This window comes from Manis pentadactyla, chromosome 6 (genome assembly GCF_030020395.1).
Source record: "Manis pentadactyla isolate mManPen7 chromosome 6, mManPen7.hap1, whole genome shotgun sequence".
NCBI classification, from domain to species: domain Eukaryota; kingdom Metazoa; phylum Chordata; class Mammalia; order Pholidota; family Manidae; genus Manis; species Manis pentadactyla.
In genome coordinates this window covers 150,610,008-150,633,766 of record NC_080024.1, presented here as the reverse complement: position 1 = coordinate 150,633,766, position 23,759 = coordinate 150,610,008, and the positions used below count along the sequence as shown (strand labels likewise).

The 23,759-nt window shown below is 36.3% G+C and overlaps 1 protein-coding gene across 6 annotated transcripts in view; it reads right to left on the bottom strand.

Annotated features, from left to right (window-relative positions):
- Nucleotides 1-23,759, bottom strand: part of CCDC102B (coiled-coil domain containing 102B) — a 289,345-nt gene that overhangs the window by 219,226 nt on the left and 46,360 nt on the right. The gene's annotated exons all lie outside the window — the stretch shown is intronic.

Genomic DNA, 23,759 nt, shown 5'->3' with positions numbered 1-23,759 from the left:
TGGGGAAAGGTCCCTCTGCTTGGTGGCTAAGGAACAAGTATGAATGTGTGGTTAAGAATTTTTCTGGCACACAAGGAGGGGAAGAACATGATAACATGGACCAGTCCATGTAGTTCATATTCAGCAATTGTAGGTCAAGGAGCTCTGCTTGAAAGGAAGTATATTCCTTGAAAGAACTATACCTTGTTTGAACTAAATGATTCACAATTAGTTGTAGTGAAATCAAGTGTTCTATTACAGAGATTTTGAATGGGCATAAAATTGTAAAATTCCTGGTAAGTTCATTGTTTAATTCCAAAAAAATACTTGAAGAATTTTGTACATAAAATATACAATTAAAATTTTAAGGTTTTTTTCTCCTCTAATTATGTCTCTTTCATACAAGGAAACATGCCATAATATACTAGCCAATTCACATGTTAATTGTGCGACCACACAGATTAAATTCTCCAGATGTTTCCTTATTTTATGAAATTAATGCTCATTAAAATAATTATGTTCAGATTATTAGAATATCATTATCAAATACACCACCTCTTAATGGAAATGAAGGCAGAGTCTCAGCAAACAAATGGTTCATAAAGCCCTTAACAACTCTTAAGACAAAGTAGTCAGTTATCCTGTTTCCCCCTACATACACACACACACACACAACTATGATCACTTGCTCCATTCAGAGTTATCTTTCTTCCATTTATAAAAATGTTTAAGTAGATAATCAACAAAATTCTCTGGGCCTGCTTCAAAATAATGAGCATTGACAACACAAAGATAACTGGAGTGGGAGCAAGAAATCAAACCCAGTCACTTCCTCCACATTCATTGAACATATTTCCATTTTCAAAAATTTGGGACACATAAAACAGAATTAAGATAATAATTTTTCTGTTAAAAATGCTAAAGATAAAAAGGAAAATGGAAATAAAAAAGTAACTTGATATTTTGGAAGAAAGCTAAATTCAAATGTTGAGTTCCGCTTGTTCATTATGTTTACGAAAGCCAGATCTACTTTAAAATTTCTAACAAACTTTGGCAGCATAAAAGATTTGACCTCAGAGTCCCAAGTCTCCTGCAGAGTTATGTTGCATAACATCTAGAAAACAAACCCATATTCAGATTTCTTTTATGCCTTCAGATAATCTGTATCATTTAAAGTCAAAGTAATTTTCAAATATAATCACAAGTAAACTATGCATCTTGTAAAAGTAATAATAAAGTGAACTTAGAAACCCAGAGAAACACATGTAACATTTTATAATAGCAGATTGTCCCCACTAGTAAAAAAAAAAAAAAAAAAAAAAAGATAATGGATTTTTCTCTAAATACCAAAGTGTTCTGATTACCTTGGTATTCTCTTCTGGCTTGAATCCACTACCTTAGTTTAAACCAACAGAGCAGGCAAGAGCATCTTGTTAATTATAACAGAAGTGAACTTGAGTGAAAAAATATTTCCTTTCCCATTTTGTTATACATTAAAGTCAGACAAGTGGATCTTTTCCCTATTTACTGCTGCCTTTAGCCATTACTCCTGATTTAAAAATAGCTAATAGCTCTTCAAAGACAATTTCTGCAATTTATGTTGTTACTTCAGAAAGTAAGAATAGGGAGAAAAGTATAGTGAAAGGAACTTGATTAACCAGGTGTGAGTCCTTGGAGACGTTAACCTTTCCCAGACTCAGTTTTAGCAAAAACCTGAAGTGAGAACACCTACCTTAGTTTGTTTGCTTTATTTATAATATAGACAAATGTCCAGACACAATGTAGACACTCAATACCTGGTAGCTATTATTTTATGATTCTTTTTACTACATAAGATTCCCTTCCTGTCCATCATGAATTTGTGGCTAACATTAAAGTGTAAAAACCAATGTTCATGATTTCTAATTTCTAGGGCCAAATCTTTGGTGAAGGTAGAAGATATCCTGAGAATCAGCTCTTTGATCAAGGCCATTTTCTATCCCTCCTTTGGGCAATGAAATATATGCTAAAATGAAATCAAGGGGAAATGAGATTAATAAAATTTAGAAAGCAAAGCACTTAAACACAAAACAAAGAACAAGATATAGGTACATAAACAATCCCCTTCCAAATTGTCTGAAGCTATGGGAATGACGAAACAATAAATTGAAGTAAACAACTCAAAACCGGTTTTCCTTGGTTCCTGTCCAAATAAGATGCACATTTCCCAGGGCCCACATAACTAAAAGCAAGTTGTTCTGTTACTCTGCACTAGTCCTGTCGTCAGCTTAGCTCACACTGAGTATATGAGGTGCACAGACTAGATATGGAGACACAGATCTTGTGCCTAGAAAAAGGTGTTGGTGCAGAAAGCACTTGAAGACCAAAGGGAGTTTGATTAGTTTGTGCGTGCAGATGCACATGTTGGGGTGCAAGATGGCTAATGGTGAGGAAATAATGGATCTCCATTAGTTTTATGATCAGTTTGTTCCTCCTTCAGCTGTGGGCCTATGTTCTGGTTTATTTATTATTTACTTTATTCCGGATTTGTGATACCACATAATAATCTTAATGTACTTGTTTCCACTATCAGCCTATGAACTTCTCAGGGGCAGAACTTTCATTTTACACATCTCTGTCCTCACAGTGACTAGAATATAAAAGACAATTAATGAATTTAGAGGGAACTAAAACTACCATTCAATTAAAATAGTGTTTACAACTGCCAAAATGCATGTGCATAGAATTATGTTTAATTGTGTCTATTGGGCCATAACAAATTCATCTGATTTCATTCATTTGAAATCCTTACGCTTTTGGAAAAGTATAGTGTGTGTGTGTGTGTGTGTGTGTGTTTATGGGAAAGGGAAAGCATGGATTTTATTGCTTCAGGGAGTTTAGGAAAGCTCTTTACATTTCTCATTCTATGGAAAATTAATTCTGGCTTTCCACCGTTTTTTTTCCTATTAATAAACGTCACCACCATCCCTTCAGGTTGTGTAAGTCAAAAATTTAGACTTCCTTTACCAATCATCCTCCATCATCCCGCATATCCAATCAATTACTAAGTCCCATTCATTTCACTTTTTAGGAAGTTTTTCTCTGTTCCCTTTTCTCGGCCTCAGCAGCCTTCCACCATGTACAGCCATCTCACTGATGACCGAAATAGGTTTCCAGCTGTGCTCCCTTCCATCCTGCTCACCATTTAGCAACTAGACACAGATTTTTATATTTTTGATTATTTCATTTTTGCTGAAACCCCTTCAATTGCTTTCCCATTATTCTTAGAATTAAGTTCAAAATCTTCATCACAGTTACCCCAGGTCTCACTCTTTGGCCCCCTTTCCTTTCCATTTCAAATTTCCAAGTTTCCTGTGCTTGGAGACCTGGGTATTGCACCTCTCATGCTAGCCAAGCTTTTTGCCTTGGATTACCAAAATCATCCAACTTCCTTTGGTCAATATTCCACATGTCAGGTCTTTGGAAGGAATATCTCTTCCACAAAAAATGTGTAAGTTCTACCTTGAACTAAAATATGTATGTTTCACATTTTAAAACAGAAAATTCTTGAATATTTATTAAAGTCTTGATTTTTCTTTCTCTTTTTATTTTGCTTCCTTTTGATTTATTCAAAACATCAACCTACTCAATACTCAACATCTGAAAGAATAACTTATGCTATACAGAATATTTAATGCCAACATATACAGGCTATTCAAATCCATTATTATGTTCTTTAAAATGTTTTTCTATTATTTAAACTGAACCACTAGATGAAAATTGTTTCCTGCTGCCTTAAAATTTCCATAATCTAGTGATCACATAGAGAAATAATTTCTAAATAATTGTAAAGCTCAGAGAACCTAAAAGGAAAATTTCTATTGAAATAAATATTTCAGTCAACATTTAAATGTTTTTCTCACAAAGCATATTTTTAAAAGTTAACACTTTTCATAAAGTAGAACAGACTATTTGACATATAAATATAATGTGGATTTTTAATCTATTTTTAAATAAAATTACTCAAAAATGTTATCCCACTAAAATACTGAAACTTCCTAATGCAAATATACAAAGTTGATTTTCCTTTCTGTTAATCTATCCAAGACTTAACAACTTTTACAATCTCCTTATTTTCAACAGTAATGTTCAATAAAAGATTAAGCACTGATCATGTCATAATAAAAATCTAACACTCTAATTATATTTATTATACCTTATGGGAGTTTTACCTCATTCATTTTCAGTCAGAGAATCTTATATTTATTTCCAATATGGATAACTTGAAGGGTACCTGCATTTGGTGACTGAATCATTTTCCCATTTCCATGAACATATCAGAGCATTAAATCCAAAGCCAGTATCATATTTGTCTCTTCCAGCTCCAAACCTTCACTTTCTAATTCAGCTTCTCACCTGTGCCTATGAGAATCAGACTCCTGTCCTTCATGCTCCATGAAACACCACGATCATCACCTGTCACCCCTGCTGCCTCACCATGTCCCAGCCTTCCAGAAAGCCTTCCACCTCTCATCACTCAATCATCTTGGCTATCGCTTTCAAAACTCCCTCTGCCTGCCTAAATTTCTCCCTTTCTTAAACTTTGCATTGAATCGACACAGCAAGGAAACTCTTTCCTTGAAAATTTCCATGGAAGCTCTATCTGTTTTTTATATTAAGTCTTCCTAATGAAGAAAATTCTTCAAAACTGAGTCTCACTCTAAAAAATAAAAAATCACTAAATTAACAGATACCCCGGGAGTATCCTGCATTCAGGAAGCATTCAAAAGTAATACAGACTAAGAGACACTAAGAGCAGAGATTTTATTTTCTGTATTGTTAAGGCAGATTGGAACATTTTTTTCTAATGACATTGTAGAACTACGAAAGAAAATGCTTTGGATATTCTTTGGTTGTTGAGTTTTCATTTTAATCAGATAGAAGTATTTGTGATGCACGACTACATCTGAGCAGGGCTTACCACCTGCTGAGTATGTTTATGCAAATAATTGCCTGTTTAGGTAAAATTCTTCGTTGAGGTTTACAAATAAATACTTGGTTAAAAAAACAAAGATAAAGATATAAAAAACTCTGCTATCTTTCCAAATTTTTGGTCCTATTAAGTTTTTGGTGTTTTGTTTTTTGTTTTTTGTTTGTATTTTTTAAACCAATTATCTCTTTACATAATGCATCCTATTTAAAGATGAACACTGTCTTGGTAAATCTCCCTGTAACTCTAAATTTGACAGAAAAATTATTATACAAACTAAAATACACATAATCAAAACCAAGTAGTGGTACATATGTAGTGTTAAAAGATAAACTGAGGCATATTAAAAAATGAAGAGTTTCTCTGAGCAAAAATTGACTCCAGCAGTTCCCAGAGGCTTTTATAAAGAAAAGGCAGAAGTACAGTCAGTAAATGATTGATTGGTTGTAGTTAAAGCCTAATTGGCTGTTTGTGACAGGCTGTCCTTGGGTCTCTATTTCCTAACTTGGAAGCATTTACAGGTTTCGGTGTTGGTTTACTTACATAGGCGACCTTGGCATTAGGCCCACCTCAGCTTAATGGCCTCCTCGTTTAATTAACTTAACAATAGTAGATGTTAAGATTTTTATAATACCTATATTTATTTCCATTTGTCTTCATTTCAATTTGTCTTTTACTTCAATTTACTTTAATTTAAACTTAGGGTTTTAAAATCATTTCAGTGACTCATGTGAAACAAAGACAAAATAAAAGACATACAAACCAGCAAATTCATGTCAAACAATGTATTCTGATTACCATCTTATTAAAACTATACATACACATACGCAATAATGTCTACTCATTTCTGCATGTTGCTAAAATAGAATAAGGATAACATTTCTTAGCTTTTGAGCCTTGAATACTCATGTAATCATTTAAAAAATATTGGATTCCTATATGCCAAACACATTGTCCCAGAGGTTAAAGTGCATTAGTAAATAATAGATTTAAATGTCCATCCTCACGGAACTGACATTCCGATTACATGTGAAATGTAACTCACAAAAATTCAAGTGTATATTTTGTTCTCCAAGGAGTCAGTTGTAGCAAATTATCTAAATGTTTTCACGCTTTGAAATGGAATAAAAATTTTGTTATGAAAGAATCAGAACAAATTATTTTGAACAGGTTGGAAGAACTGGAATTAATAGAATTGCATGAATTATAACAGAAACCAACCCAATTTTTAGAGTATAATCACATATTTAATTACAAATAAAAATATTTACACATGTTCAATTCTTCTTTTATGAAGGAACTCTGGGCTGAGAATGAACTGAACTTCCTAAAAGTTCTCAAAAATATTTTCAGCAGGAAACCAGCCGCCTCCTCCCAGCAGTGGAAACCTGTCCAAAGTGCAGCAGCACCACTGGGGCTCATTTAAATCCCTGAGCACTCCGGATCCCTGCAGGCCAGAGCTAGGCCTCGACTGTGCCTTATGAATGTGACTGCCGAGGAAGTTGAGAGAATAGAATTACTAGTGAATATAGACCTACCCAAGTTTCATAATTATGTTTTTTTCTTAGAATACATGATTAATCTATTTTGAAATCACAAGGCTACCTACCTTTTAATAGGAATAGCATAAATTTCAGAAGATACATAGTACCTCTTATGACATGAATGGAAAATAATATATAAAACGGACAAGTAAAATTCATTTATGTATAAATAAAACATTCATTTATAGTACTATATTCACTTACAGTACTATAAAGATGAAGCTGATTATTTTTTTCTTGCTAAGGAGTATTTTAATACTCAGAAAAACTGAAATAAAATAATACAGAAAAAACAAAGGAGGAACAATGGAATGGTTCAAAACTGAGCATTCTTATACTACATAACAAAAAAATACAGATATATAGAAATCACCACAAATTATCTGAACAGCGGGTAATAATATGCTGATGTTTAGGTAAATGTTGACTTCTTATCTTAGTCACTGAAATTAGGTTTATAGCCTCATTGCATTTCTATGGACTCTTAGAAGATTCAAATAGTATCAGTCACATAGTTTGTCCTAATTATTTCCACTTTAACAAAAAGAAACAAAACAAATAACCAGTTTTCAGAAATATTATTTGGAGCAAGATGCCCTCCCCAGAAAAGCAAATATGATGGCTGTGAATTACTTAAGCTATTTCTTATAATAATGAGATCCAGAATTTTGATTACACTGGGAAAATTTTACATATGTTTCATAATCTTAAGAAAAGTTGTGGTCGGTGGGGCGGAAGATGGCGGCGTGAGTAGAGCAGCGGAAATCTCCTCCCAAAACAACATATATCTATGAAAATATAACAAAGACAACCCTTCCTAGAATAAAGACCAGAGGACACAGGACAATATCCAGACCACATCCACACCTGAGAGAACCCAGCGCCTCGCGAAGGGGGTAAGATACAAGCCCCGGCCCCGCGGGAGCCGAGCGCCCCTCCCCCCAGCTCCCGGCGGGAGAAGAGCAGGCAGAGCGGGAGGGAGACGGAGCCCAGGGCTGCCGAACACCCAGCCCCAGCCATCCCGGCCAGAGTGCAGGGCCCTCGATACTGGGAAAACAGGGCAGCAAGAACAGTGAGCAGGCACTGGAGGCTGGGCGACAGAGGACATAAGAAAAGCGCGCGACCATTTTTTTTTTTGCTTTTTTGCTGCTTTGTTTTGGCGAGCGCTTTTTGGAAGTCTTAAAGGGACAGGGACCCCAATATTAGGGAAACAGGGCAGAAAGACCGGTGAGCAGAGGCCTGAGGCTGGCACCGGAGAATAAAGAAAAACGAACGACCACCTTTTTTTTTTTAATTAAAAAATTTTTTTTTTTTTTAATTAAAAAAATTTTTTTTCTTGTTTTTTTTTGTGGTCGTTGTTTTGTTTTGGCGGGTGCTTTTTGGAAGTCTTAAAGGGGCAGGGCGGGCCACTTAATCCAGAGGTAGGGAATCCGGGACCTCTGGGCACCCTAACCCCTGGGCTGCAGGGAGCAGGGAGGCCCCTTACGGAGATAAATAGCCTCCCAGCAGCTCCTGCTCCAACGCGACTTCACCATTTTGGAGCAGCTGCCCGAGCCAGGCCACGCCCACAGCAACAGCGGAGATTAACTCCACAGCAGCCGGGCAGGAAGCAGAAACCCTGTCTGCGCGCAGCTGCGCAGCACAAGCCACTAGAGGCCGCTGTTCTCCCAGGAGAGGAGGGCCACAAACCAACAAGAAAGGAAGTCCTTCCAGCCGTCACTCGTCCCAGTTCTGCAGACTATTCCTATCACCATGAAAAGGCAAAGCTACAGGCAGACAAAGATCACAGAGACAACACCAGAGAAGGAGACAGACCTAACCAGTCTTCCTGACAAAGAATTCAAAATAAGAATCATAAACATGCTGACAGAGATGCAGAGAAATACGCAAGAAAAATGGGATGAAGTCCGGAAAGAGATCACAGATGCCAGAAAGGAGATCGCAGAAATGAAACAAACTCTGGAAGGGTTTATAAGCAGAATGGATAGAATGCAAGAGGCCATTGATGGAATTGAAATCAGAGAACAGGAACGCATGGAAGCTGACATAGAGAGAGACAAAAGGATCTCCAGGAATGAAACAATATTAAGAGAACTGTGTGACCAATCTAAAAGGAGCAATATCCGTATTATAGGGGTCCCAGAAGAAGAAGAGAGAGGCAAAGAGATGGAAAGTATCTTAGAAGAAATAATTGCTGAAAACTTCCCCACACTGGGGGAGGAAGTAATCAAACAGACCACGGAAATACACAGAACCCCCAACAGAAAGGATCCAAGAAGGGCAACACCAAGACACATAATAATTAAAATGGCAAAGATCAAGGACAAGGAAAGAGTGTTAAAGGCAGCTAGAGAGAAAAAGGTCACCTATAAAGGGAAACCCATCAGGCTAACGTCAGATTTCTCAACAGAAACCCTACAGGCCAGAAGAGAATGGCATGATATATTTAATACAATGAAACAGAAGGGCCTTGACCCAAGGATACTGTATCCAGCACGACTATCATTCAAATATGACGGTGGGATTAAACAATTCCCAGACAAACAAAAGCTGAGGGAATTTGCTTTCCACAAACCACCTCTACAGAACATCTTACAGGGACTGCTCTAGATGGGAGCACTCCTAGAAAGAGCACAGCACAAAACACCCAACATATGAAGAATCGAGGAGGAGGAACAAGAAGGGAGAGAAGAAAAGAATCTCCAGACAGTGTATATAACAGCTCAATAAGCGAGCTAAGTTAGGCAGTAAGATACTAAAGAGGCTAACCTTGAACCTTTGGTAACCACGAATTTAAAGCCTGCAATGGCAATAAGTACATATCTTTCAATAGTCACCCTAAATGTTAATGGGTTGAATGCACCAATCAAAAGACACAGAGTAACAGAATGGATAAAAAAGCAAGACCCATCTATATGCTGCTTACAAGAAACTCACCTCAAACCCAAAGACATGTACAGACTAAAAGTCAAGGGATGGAAAAACATATTTCAAGCAAACAACAGTGAGAAGAAAGCAGGGGTTGCAGTACTAATATCAGACAAAATAGACTTCAAAACAAAGAAAGTAACAAGAGATAAAGAAGGACACTACATAATGATAAAGGGCTCAGTCAAACAAGAGGATATAACCATTCTAAATATATATGCACCCAACAGAGGAGCACCAGCATATGTGAAACAAATACTAACAGAACTAAAGGGGGATATAGACTGCAATGCATTCATTCTAGGAGACTTCAACACACCACTCACCCCAAAGGATAGATCCACTGGGCAGAAAATAAGTAAGGACACGGAAGCACTGAACAACACAGTAGAGCAGATGGACCTAATAGACATCTATAGAACTCTACATCCAAAAGCAGCGGGATATACATTCTTCTCAAGTGCACATGGAACATTCTCCAGAATAGACCACATACTAGGCCACAAAAAGAGCCTCAGAAAATTCCAAAAGATTGAAATCCTACCAACCAACTTTTCAGACCACAAAGGCATAAAACTAGAAATAAACTGTACAAAGAAAGCAAAGAGGCTCACGAACACATGGAGGCTTAACAACACGCTCCTAAATAATCAATGGATCAATGACCAAATCAAAATGGAGATCCAGCAATATATGGAAACAAATGACAACAACAACACTAAGCCCCAACTTCTGTGGGACACAGCAAAAGCAGTCTTAAGAGGAAAGTATATAGCAATCCAAGCATATTTAAAAAAGGAAGAGCAATCCCAAATGAATGGTCTAATGTCACAATTATCGAAATTGGAAAAAGAAGAACAGATGAGGCCTAAGGTCAGCAGAAGGAGGGACATAATAAAGATCAGAGAAGAAATAAATAAAATTGAGAAGAATAAAACAATAGCAAAAATCAATGAAACCAAGAGCTGGTTCTTCGAGAAAATAAACAAAATAGATAAGCCTCTAGCCAGACTTATTAAGAAGAAAAGAGAGTCAACACAAATCAACAGTATCAGAAACGAGAAAGGAAAAATCACGACGGACCCCACGGAAATGCAAAGAATTATTGGAGAATACTATGAAAACCTATATGCTAACAAGCTGGGAAACCTAGGAGAAATGGACAACTTCCTAGAAAAATATAACCTTCCAAGATTGACCCAGGAAGAAACAGAAAATCTAAACAGACCAATTACCAGCAACGAAATTGAAGAGGTGATCAAAAAACTACCAAAGAACAAAACCCCCGGGCCAGATGGATTTACCTCGGAATTTTATCAGACATACAGGGAAGACATAATACCCATTCTCCTTAAAGTCTTCCAAAAAATAGAGGAGGAGGGGATACTCCCAAACTCATTCTATGAAGCTAACATCACCCTAATACCAAAACCAGGCAAAGACCCCACCAAAAAAGAAAACTACAGACCAATATCCCTGATGAACGTAGATGCAAAAATACTCAACAAAATATTAGCAAACCGAATTCAAAAATACATCAAAAGTATCATACACCATGACCAAGTGGGATTCATTCCAGGGATGCAAGGATGGTACAACATTCGAAAGTCCATCAACATCATCCACCACATCAACAAAAAGAAAGACAAAAACCACATGATCATCTCCATAGATGCTGAAAAAGCATTTGACAAAGTTCAACATCCATTCATGTTAAAAACTCTCAGCAAAATGGGAATAGAGGGCAAGTACCTCAACATAATAAAGGCCATCTATGATAAACCCACAGCCAACATTATATTGAACAGCGAGAAGCTGAAAGCATTTCCTCTGAGATCGGGAACTAGACAGGGATGCCCACTCTCTCCACTGTTATTTAACATAGTACTGGAGGTCCTAGCCACGGCAATCAGACAAAATAAAGAAATACAAGGAATCCAGATTGGTAAAGAAGAAGTTAAACTGTCACTATTTGCAGATGACATGATACTGTACATAAAAAACCCTAAAGACTCCACCCCAAAACTACTAGAACTGATATCGGAATACAGCAAAGTTGCAGGATACAAAATCAACACACAGAAATCTGTGGCTTTCCTATATACTAACAATGAACCAACAGAGAGAGAAATCAGGAAAACAACTCCATTCACAATTGCATCAAAAAAAATAAAATACCTAGGAATAAACCTAACCAAAGAAGTGAAAGACTTATACTCTGAAAACTACAAGTCACTCTTAAGAGAAATTAACGGGGACACTAACAGATGGAAACGCATCCCATGCTCGTGGCTAGGAAGAATTAATATCGTCAAAATGGCCATCCTGCCCAAAGCAATATACAGATTTGATGCAATCCCTATGAAACTACCAGCAACATTCTTCAATGAACTGGAACAAATAATTCAAAAATTCATATGGAAACACCAAAGACCCCGAATAGCCAAAGCAATCCTGAGAAAGAAGAATAAAGTAGGGGGGATCTCACTCCCCAACTTCAAGCTCTACTATAAAGCCATAGTAATCAAGACAATTTGGTACTGGCACAAGAGCAGAGCCACAGACCAATGGAACAGACTAGAGAATCCAGACATTAACCCAGACATATATGGTCAATTAATATTTGATAAAGGAGCCATGGACATACAATGGCGAAATGACAGTCTCTTCAACAGGTGGTGCTGGCAAAACTGGACAGCTACATGTAGGAGAATGAAACTGGACCATTGTCTAACCCCATATACAAAAGTAAACTCAAAATGGATCAAAGACCTGAATATAAGCCATGAAACCATTAAACTCCTGGAAGAAAACATAGGCGAAAACCTCTTAGACATAAACATGAGTGACCTCTTCTTGAACATATCTCCCCGGGCAAGGAAAACAACAGCAAAAATGAGTAAGTGGGACTATATTAAGCTGAAAAGCTTCTGTACAGCAAAAGACACCATCAATAGAACAAGAAGGATCCCTACAGTATGGGAGAATATATTTGAAAATGACACATCCGATAAAGGCTTGACGTCCAGAATATATAAGGAGCTCTCACGCCTCAACAAACAAAAAACAAATAACCCAATTAAAAAATGGGCAGAGGAACTGAACAGACAGTTCTCCAAAAAAGAAATACAGATGGCCAACAGACACATGAAAAGATGCTCCACATCGCTAATTATCAGAGAAATGCAAATTAAAACTACAATGAGGTATCACCTCACACCAGTAAGGATGGCTGCCATCCAAAAGACAAACAACAACAAATGTTGGCAAGGCTGTGGAGAAAGGGGAACCCTCCTACACTGCTGGTGGGAATGTAAGTTAGTTCAACCATTGTGGAAAGCAGTATGGAGGTACATCAAAATGCTCAAAACAGACTTACCATTTGACCCAGGAATTCCACTCCTAGGAATTTACCCTAAGAATGCAGCAATCAAGTTTGAGAAAGACAGATGCACCCCTATGTTTATTGCAGCACTATTTACAATAGCCAAGAATTGGAAGCAACCTAAATGTCCATCAATAGATGAATGGATAAAGAAGATGTGGTACATATACACAATGGAATACTACTCAGCTATAAGAAAAGGGCAAATCCAATCATTTGCAGCAACATGGATGGAGCTGGAGGGTATTATGCTCAGTGAAACAAGCCAAGCGGAGAAAGAGAAATACCAAATGATTTCACTTATCTGTGGAATATAAGAACAAAGGAAAAACTGAAGGAACAAAACAGCAGCAGAATCACAGAACTCAAGAATGGACTAACAGAGGATCAAAGCCTAATTGGGCTACCCCGAAAATGAACTAAGATGCGATATGAAAAAGAACTTCCAACATCTGTACCCTCTGGAAGACTCATGCCAGAAGATGATCATCAAAAAACACCAACAAAGATCCACGCACTGCTACAGCTGTAGATGCACTCATCCCACCAGTTCCTGGACCTGCCATGGGAATGAGGAAGGAGATATCTAAGCTGGCCTGTGCATACAGTAAAACAACAAAATTGGACTGGATCTATACTGTTGGAACTCAACCAAGAATTTGGAGAAGTGCAAATTGTAGCGCTCCAAAGTCTTACAACTACAAACTATTTATTGTTAAAAGAACATATGGCATGTGAACAGTCCCCAGGAATGGGTTGTTTTAATTTGTCTGATTTCTCTCAGACTGTTCAAGTTCATTTGGACAATATCCACCATATCATAGATAAGTTTTCACAAATGCCTAAGGTGCCTAACTGGTTTTCTTGGTTTCACTGCAGATGGCTGGTAATTACAGATATGCTTTGGTTATGTAACTATACTCCTATTATGTTAATGTGTGTGCGCAATTTAAGTAGTAGCTTAAAACCTATACATGCTGAAGTTACTCTACAAGAAGATATATCAAAGAAATAATCAATCTTCCCATGTTTTCTTCCGCCTGCTACTTCTATAGCTTTTCTTCTTCCTTCCTAATTACAACCCTTAAATAGAATTCGTGCCTCATATCAAATTTACCGAGTATCATAATTCTTCCAAGTGGTAAAGATACCTCAAGACAAATGCTGGGCATAGAAGCCACAGGGCATAAATATGCAAAGAAGTAAAAAGCTAACTTTTTCAAACAATAAGGCTTCTCTCTCACTTACCAACTTCACATTTCCCTGTATGGCCCCGGAAGATGACTGGTTAGCCAGAGACGGGTAAGATTCCTCAAGGGAGGAACAACCTAAGACAGGCACAGTCGCAGGGGGGCCAGCAGGTGAGAAATTGGGGATCAACAGAGGTGAGGCTTAGAACCTCACCCCCCCGTTCTGAGAGAAATCTTCTGCATACGTGGATGTTTTATTGCCCTTGTCTAGCTTGGATTAACACATAGTCTACAGGCACACACCTGATCATCTACATGTGCTCTCTTACAACACTAAACTATGTTTTCTACCTTTATCTTGTATCTACCTACCACTTCAGCATTTTATTAAAAATAATAATAATAAAGAGAGAAATGTGGTATCCACATATAAATCAAGTATAAAAACCAAATGAGTATTCATATTTGAACTGACTGTTTAGAGTTCATAATGCATGAGCAAAACCGAAAGTTTCTGTGATGACTGCCCTTGTACTGTTCACTATGTAACTTATTCATTATGTAAGAATTTGTTCTACATGTAAAAACTTGTTTGTTATGCCTCAGAAGATTGGAGACTGACAAAAATTAGGCTTGGGGTGGAATAATGATTGTGCATTGAGCATTGACTCCCCTATGCAGAATTTTATTGTCGTTAACAACCATTTGATCAATAAATATGAGAGATGCCCTCACAAAAAAAAAAAAAAAAAAAAAAAAAAAAAAAAAAAAGGACAGACTTCCAATGGTAAAATAAATTAGTAACCGGGATGTAATGTATAGCATAAGGAATATAGTCAAGATATTGTAACAGCCTGGTAGGGTGATAGCCGGAACCTAGAATTATGTATATAAATGTTCTACCACTGTGTTGTACACTTGAAACTCATGTAATGTAATACTGTGTGTCAACTACCCTTCAATAAAAAATAATTATTAAAAAAAAAAAAAAAAAAAAAGAAAAGTTGTGAAATATTAAAAAATGTAAATGTTAGATTTTGATTTGAAGATCAGTTACTATATATACTAGTGAAACTTTTTCCCTGTCTATACCATCCTCATTTTAACCAAAATATATTAGAGATTTGTTTAGATATAGAGTCACCCAATTTCTCTAATCATTTTTTTTTAAGTGTTGCTACTCAGATATTTTGGCCCTTGGCATGAGAGAAGATAACACTGAAGAGAAAAGCAATTTAACTATAAAGAAAAGTTCTTAGCACAATTGCTAATTGACCTGGAGTCAGTTTTCATCTGTTTGTTTTTCTTGTAGACGTAGTTTTATTTTCTTAGTAAAGATAAGTAAAGGAATTGGATCAAAAATGCCAGAATAACAGGAAACGAACAGCTAGTGTTTATATTTCTTAAAAGATTTGGTTTGCCAGTTCCCAAGCAGGAAATGTAGGACATGTTTAAACAAACTGCAGAGTTGAAAACCAGATTAAACTCATCCATTTCTGAAATCTTGATTTGTTTTATTTACCTTCCCAATCATATAAATATTTCCTTTTCAACTCTTTCCCAAGTAATCCCTATAATGCCACAATTTTCAATCTTCTTCCAAAACTGTTTTTACTTTTTCTCTCTGCTCTACCAGATTTGTATCTTTTTTTTTAATTTATAAAAAAAGAAAGAAAATGGACACCCTAAGAAATGTATGGATTCCTAGAATTGGATTTCATCATTTTCACCAACACTCACTTTTCACACCAATGAGGTTTTCTTAAATCACAGCAAGAAGAAAACATATCAATACCATTAATTTCTGCAAGTCACCATATTTTATATATGTATCAATACAGCATAAATATATCAACATAATATCATCAGAATAATACAGTGACACCTGGAGACTCTGGGTTCAGATGAGAAAACAGTCGATAAACCTGCTCCTTGGGAGGGTCATACAAACACATATCTTCATTACAAGGAGATAAATCTAATGTCTTAAATATAACTTCTGTTGGCTATGAGACTACTTGTTAATTGTTTTTATTCTGGAGTTTATATGCTGTCCAATGTGGTGGTCATTAGCCAGATGGCACTAGTGAGCTCTTGAAATGAGTAGTCTGAACTGAGATGTACTTTAAGTGTAAATTCGGTATAATGTGGAAAATAAAAATTTTAAATATCTCATTAATAATTTTATATTGATTACATTTGGGAGTGATAATATTTTAATATGCAGGTTAATTGGTATGTTATTAAAATTAATTTAACATTTACTTTTTAACCTTTTAAAATGTAACTTTAAATCATAAATGTTGCTTGAGTTGTATTTCTGCTGGACAGCTCTGCTCTAGAACATCCAAAGAAACATAAGTAGTTTTCTTTTTCTTGGAGAGTTTTATAGAAATGGAATTTCTGTAAAAAAATTTTTAATTTTTTAAAAATATGTTCAATGTGTTTTAGCAATTCTGTCTTTATCTTATAGAGGCTTCCTATCTATACTTCAAATTAAGATGATTACTAATAACATTATTTACAAATATATGTTTGAAAAGGCATCCTATTTATTGTGGAAATACACACCAAAGAGTTATGCTTGCCATTCAGATATAAATGAACAGCACATTTTCATCGTCTAACACATGGTCACATAATGTAGAAGAGGTAATGTTGCAACAGTCACACCAAAATAGAACATCATTCAAAACATTGGAGGCATCTGTTCAACATTCTCATCTAAGCTTTAAGGAAATATATTTCAAATTGTTTGGACAGCATGGGCTTTTAGGCAAAAGTAATGGTTAAATTAAAAAATATGTGTAAGTGTTAAACTACTAGTTTTATTATGAACTAAAGCCCAAGAATACTATCATTGATTCATGGTTCCTGAACAACATTATTAATAAATATAATTTTATTTTATTTTTATGCAAAACTTTGGCAAAGCAATAAACATCTAGAAAAAGTATGGGCTTCCTATTTGTTAGAAGTGAAAAATTCTATGTCTACATCTTATCCCTGTCTGCAAGACTGATCAAAAGATCATTAAAAATAGCAAGAAAGTAAATGGATGAAATCACTAACAAAATCAGAGTCTTAGCATGGGAATAGTTATTAAAATTAGTGTCCACTAATTTCATCTGTTTGGATATTAATCTTTTTACCATGAATAAATCTGTATATATCATATCATACTTTATGATGTATTTTTATAGCAAGAGTATTTTCCACATCTAAGCAAATTCAGAAATATTTATTAATAAAAAATAAAATGAGATGTATCTAGCAAAACCAATGATTACTTAATAGGTTAGGTATCAGAGGGATGGAGTATGTTTTCAGGGACAAAAAGTTAATCTCCAAAATATCTTCATATGCAGTATCCTTATAATATTCTCACTTCTCAGTTCCTATTATTTCCAAAAGATCCGCCTCACCCACCCACTGGCTGCCATTACTGTACTGGCATTTGTTCCCATTTCCCATTTCAATAGTAAGCACTTCTCTGATTACCTTCTCCTGTTGTACCCAAAACTCTCTTCTTTGAGCCATGTTGGACCTCCTACAAATTTTATTGCTTCTAACGGTTCCTCACCCACATTATATCCACACTTCCCTGCCATTCTGTGATCTAGCATTAATAAATTATTTGCTTGAACAGCATTCTTTACCTTACTTGACTAGAACACTTTTAATTGTGGTTAATTCCAACCATCTGCCTGCTGCATATATGCCCCTGTGCACCCACTAACACTTAGAGGAAACACCCCTCACTAACTGATCTCACTTGAAATGGACTCCGAACCACAGAGATAGCCTTAGTACTGCCAAACCAACATTATCACATTTCCCTGATCCATTCATGTTCCCATTCTCCCGACAACTCCACAGATTTTGTCTTCAAACCTCCCATATCTTCTTTAACTCTCCCATCTCTCTTGATGTACTTATTTTTCCTATTTCACTGAGAAAAGTTACCAAAATACAATTGTCATATGCTGATTTTACCATGCCTACCAGTCTTATGGATACACTTAATGCTCTGTTTCTATAGAGTGTTTGTCCCAGTCCACAAGGCCAAACTTCCCACTTATATGCTCCATCTAAGACCCTTCAACCCACTTAAGGACTTGGCTCCTGCAAATATTGTCCCCTCTCTTCTACTTAGTTAAATTATACCTCTTTCCTAAATCATTTGCATCAGCAAATGAGCAGGCTTTGACTTTATACCTTTGACCTTATAAAAAAATTCATCTTGATCCCCATCCAGAGCTATCACATTTCTCTGGTATTTTATAGAATAGAAATCTTTAAAATATATTTTTACTCATCCCATCCTCTCTTAAACTTACTCAGTCCGTTCTTAAGCATGGATCTCTATCTCTACAAAAACCCCCAATGACTTCTCCATTGCTAAATCCAATTAGCAGTTAATTCCAAGCTTGAAATTCCTGCCTTCCTGGACCCATCAGTAGCATTTTGTATACTTGGCCATTCCATCTTTCCAGAATCACTTCTATTGGCTTGTGAAAGGCTCCCCTCTCACAGCTCTTCTACTTTACCGATTGCTGCGTCTCCTGCATTGGTGGGGCGTCTGCCTCTGGTGAGGAAGGAGCTCCAGCCCCGAGTCCTCGTGGCCCTTCTCTTTCTGCTTTAGCAGACCTCGTTTGGTCTTTGCTTCAAATCAACCTGTTTGCTGAGGTTAACCAAAATTATTTCTCCAGTCTGAGGTTTTCCTTTAGCTCTGGACTCCTGTGTCTAGCTGCTAATTTAATATCACCCCTTCAAAATCTAATTGGCATCTCACATTTCACAAGTCAAAAAACAAATTCTTGAATACCCACCCCCCATCTGAACAGCTCCATCCACTGTCTTCTTCCTGTGAATAAATGAATAGTTCATTTTCCCAGTTTCTCAGATCAAGCATACTTGATTCCTCTTTTTTTTCCCCACTACATGTTATCATTGTTGGAAAATTCTTGCAATTCTGGCAGGGAAATGTGAAATATATCCATGATGTCTTCAACCTCATATCTAGTATCAACTTCATATCTAGTACCTGCCTTATCTTTTGCCTGGACTATTTTAACCAGTTTCTCTGCTTCTACCTTTTCTCCATTGCAGCGCATTCTCCCCAACACAGCTGGAATGATCCTTTTAACTCAACTTACTATGTCACTTCTAGGATCAAAACATTTAAAACCCTTCCCATCAGACTCAGAATAAAAGAAAAAGTCACGACTGTGGTTTACAAGGTTCATACGATCTGGACGCAGGCTACGTCTCCAAACTCTTCTCCAGGATCCAAGATTTCTGGACCTGAGGTCTGTACAGTCGGGATGTGGGGAAGCCTTTTTTTAAATAAAAGATCACCTTAAAACTGAAGCTGGATCAGCCTCAGAGCAGACCTGCCTCTGCCTTGCTCGCTCTCTGCAGCTGCTGGCCTCCTAGCCATTCCTGGAGGAGACCAGTGCCCTACCGGGGCCACTCTGTAGCGTTTATTTCCTCTGCCCTTAACTGTCTCCCCCAAGATTCCAGGGGTGCATTCCTTACATTATTCACCCTGATAGAGGGGTGTTCTCTGATCACATTCTCCACTTCCTCTTAGCCTGCCTTTTCTTTCTTCAAGCACTTATCATTACTTAATACACAATTTTGTAGAATTTGTGTGTATTCTGTAGCTTCACCAGCTAGAACGTATGCTTGATGAGAGTGGGGAATTTTTAGTTTTGTTCACATCACCATTGTTACCTCCACCATCAGAATAATGTCTAAGACATAGCAGACATTCGCTGCTGAATGAATAAAGCTGTAAGAAAACAGAATGACTCAAACTCTTCTTTTTCTCCCAAAGGGCGAGTATTAAAAATTCTATTAAGTAAGTCAGACTCTTCTAAAGAAGGCGATTTTTCAAAATTGGATGCTGACAGACATTTAAAATTATCCTAGAAACAGTTTTCAGTGAGGTTAACTTCTCGTTTAATTATGATCAGGAACTTAATTCTTCCAATTACCTAAGACATAAAATATCTGTGTCTACGAAAGACATATATTGACACTTACATAATCACTAGTTTTTTTTTAAACCGTGTGAAAAGTGGATGGGGCATTTGAGAGGAAAAGATGTGTATTCCTCCCACAAGACAAGAATCAAGGAGTTTCAAAGACTGAGAAGTTGGGAGGAGGAGTTTGCCCCTTGTATTACTGATACTTTTGATGCTGTTGCTGATATACATGTAGGTTTCTAGAATGTGTCATTTTTTAATAATTTATATAGTTGAACACCCTGCTCAATAATCCAGCTCAAGTGACTGCCCACCTCAAGTGAATCATCACTGTCATGTTGGGGGCAGAGCCAGCTGGACTCAGGCCCAGCCTTCTAGAAGGAGCCCACATCTAAGAGAGGGTTCCTTACTATAAATCCACAAATACTGGAACTTCTCCCATCAATCTGCATTATTAGGTCAAATTTATTTTAGTCCCACATCAGAAGTTTAGAAGCTAGCATGTAGATTCGTATGACATCAACATCTTTAAAGTTCACTTGTAATAACTTGCCATAATTGTCACAATGATTTCAATCCACACAGTCCTAAATTTTATAACCTAATCTTTGTCATAAAGAAAAGAACAGAGAAGCTTAGGCAACATCAGAAAATAAGCTGAGAGCATCTCAGAGCAGTCTGGCCTTGAGGTGACTCAGTCCTCCATTGATTATGCCCACGAGAAGGTTCTGAACTAAAGATGGAATGAAGCCTACCTAAATCCTTAGATAATCCCTGTGATTACTCTAGCTTCTAGTTAGCACTAGGTTACAACAGGTTCTCTCTGTAGTGCATTGCCTGGCACTTGCATGTCTCCTTCTCCCGTCCTTTGCTCTCCTCCCTCTGAGCACTTACAATTTTCACTCTTCATCTGTGAGTTTTATTTTCAACTCATCCAAATGACAAGCAAACAAAAGATAGGAATCCATGAATATATGCTGAGCAATAAAACTATCTGATCTTTTGTGGTCATCATAAACTCAACTTTTGACACAAAATGCCTTCATAATCCTAAATTCACTAAGGGAGGAAATGAAAGACTGTATGAAAAATCCTCAAAACTATTTCCACATAAACACTAGTCTAAGTTGTTTCAAGTTCTTCACTGAAATATTGTTATCTTACCTTGTGTTACATTTCTAAATGGTTACTGCATCTTAGAAACAAAGGCACATAGTGAGCAATTGAAAGGCTCACTTCTATTTTCTTGAAGCTTTAATTTTACAAATTAAAGGCAGGCATTATAAGATGTAATTTCTAAGTTCTGTAATGTGCATATGGTTTTTACTCAATGCTAAGGACACTTGTGTCTTAAGGTACCAATATCTATGCTTCTATCCATGATTTAATATCAAATATCTTTATATCTTTGCTACACATAACAGCAATTCTTAGCAAATACTGAATATAAGTCATCCAGGTACTATTTAAATATATATTTTATTTAATATGAATAATCTTCTGCAGAGCTCTGACTTTAATGAAATGGGCACAACAACACATCTTCTCTTTGATAGGCTGATTTCCTCCAAAAAGGGGAACCAAGTTCCCAAGCTTTTTGTCCCTTTTGCAACTAAGGTCTCAAGCTCACACTCAGCAGGGCATCTACAGTCGATCAGGGCACTGAGGATGGGCACTGGGTGTACAAAAGGTCCTTTTTGGAATACAGTCTTAGAATATAGCCTAAACCTGTTTAATTGAAATAAAATGTCATAAGGTTGTAACCAAAGTATTTAAAATGACAAATATATCATGTAATTAATCATAAATTTAAAAGGATGAATCTTTACCTTTCAACTGTCATCATCTGTTTGGGTGTATGGCAAAAAGGTATTACTCCAGTAAAGCTTACTTAAAGGACAGTAAGCTTCTAAAATAGTACATAGTACATTTCTAAAATGACAACACAGACATCATCATATATTATATATATATTTAAAAGTAGTTATCATAGCATAAGATAGTATTATTTTATTGGAAACATTGAAAAATGAATGCTACTTCAGATACTATTTCCATTCTATTAGGACTATTCATATTTAGAGGAAAGGTATTCAATGAAATACTCAGTGAAATCAGTGATGAAATTTCTTCTGAGAAATCAAAAGACACCTTCTTTGAATACTACTTTCAAGAAAGTAAAAGAGGAAAAGCATAAGAGTCAAATATGTGAACAGTTAAAATATTAAAAACTGCTTATTTTCAGGATCAACTTTTTCCATTCCCAAAGGAAAAAGTGACTACCTGAAAGAACTGATTATCTTTTATTTACAGATGCTGGACTCGATCTTGGGCTTATCACACTGCCTACCCCCTGCACTCCGTTATACCAACACCATCCAAACCATCCTGCTTAGTTTCTGCCAGGACCACATTCCTAAAACAGCAATTCAACATAGTGGAAATAGCTCTGGAGCCAGAAAGGCATTGTTTGGAATCCTAGCTCCAGAACTTACCATATCTGCAGCTTTAAAGAAATCATTGAATATTTCTGAACATCTGATCCTTTCATGTGTAAAATGAATATAATATGTAAAATGAAGTTCATACTGCACAGCCACCAAAACTGTAGATATGCACGTAAATTATCTTGCAAAGAGGAAACACTACTATATGCCAGCAGTGTGGCAGTGATGAAGATGATGATGAAGAGGGGAACAAATACTCATCTCTACAGAGACTTGCAATCGCCCCCCCTCTGGGCACTATGTGAGGATAAAATTGCTCTGTGTGAATGTTAAGACTCCCTTCAACTCCAGCCTGCTTTATCCCTACACCACACAGCGTGTGCCACTCGCTAGGTGTACTTCTTTCTTCTCCAAGAGGCAGGTCACTCCCGGCTACCCTCCGGTGCTCTAGTGTTAATTCACGCCTTAAAATTATTCCTTTATTCCAGCTACTTCTACAAAGTGGAATAAGTTTATCTTTTAAAAAATCATCCACTGCTTTTTCAACACTCAGCTCAGGAAGGTGCACTTTTCTTTCAAGGCTTCTTGGAATCTTGCTTAAAATGGAATTTTTGAAGGTTTTGGCATTCTGGCAAAATTTAATTTATCTGATAATATTGGCATGGGAAATATGATACTTCTTCAAATAGAAGTGGCCTGAGATAAATTTTCAGTTTTAAAGAACTATTGTCTTTATATTTGTGTCTCTAATAATTAGATAAAACCCTCATAAATTTCAAGGCCACACTCTTAGTGAGGCACCAAGAAACCTACGTCCTTGTGATCAGTTAGTGAATCCAATGAAAACACAGGAGGAATGCAAAAGAGAGACCATTAAATAATCTGTTATTTCACAAGAAAATTATTTTTTAAGTTTTGGGAAAAAAAGCAATTCACATAAAGCATTTTTCTAAGTATCATTCACTAGATTGATATTTTAAGTCAATGTCACAAGATCACACAAAAAGTATGCAAATATTGTATCACTAGCTTTTCAGGATTCCTTTCTAGTCTAATGATTATGTAAAAATAAGGATAAAAGTTAGAATTCAAGAATGATGCATATATGAGGATATTTGACAATAAGATGATTAGCAAAAAAACACTTAATGAAAAGTTGTGACAACACCCTACCTTACAAAAATATTTTCAAAAATGTATTCATATGATTTTTAGAAAATAGAAAAACTAGGGTTGGTTTAAATGAGAATGTCAAGATATATCACTGTGTATTTCAATGCCAGATGTTACTTACATTTTCTAATTATACTTTTAAAGAACATCT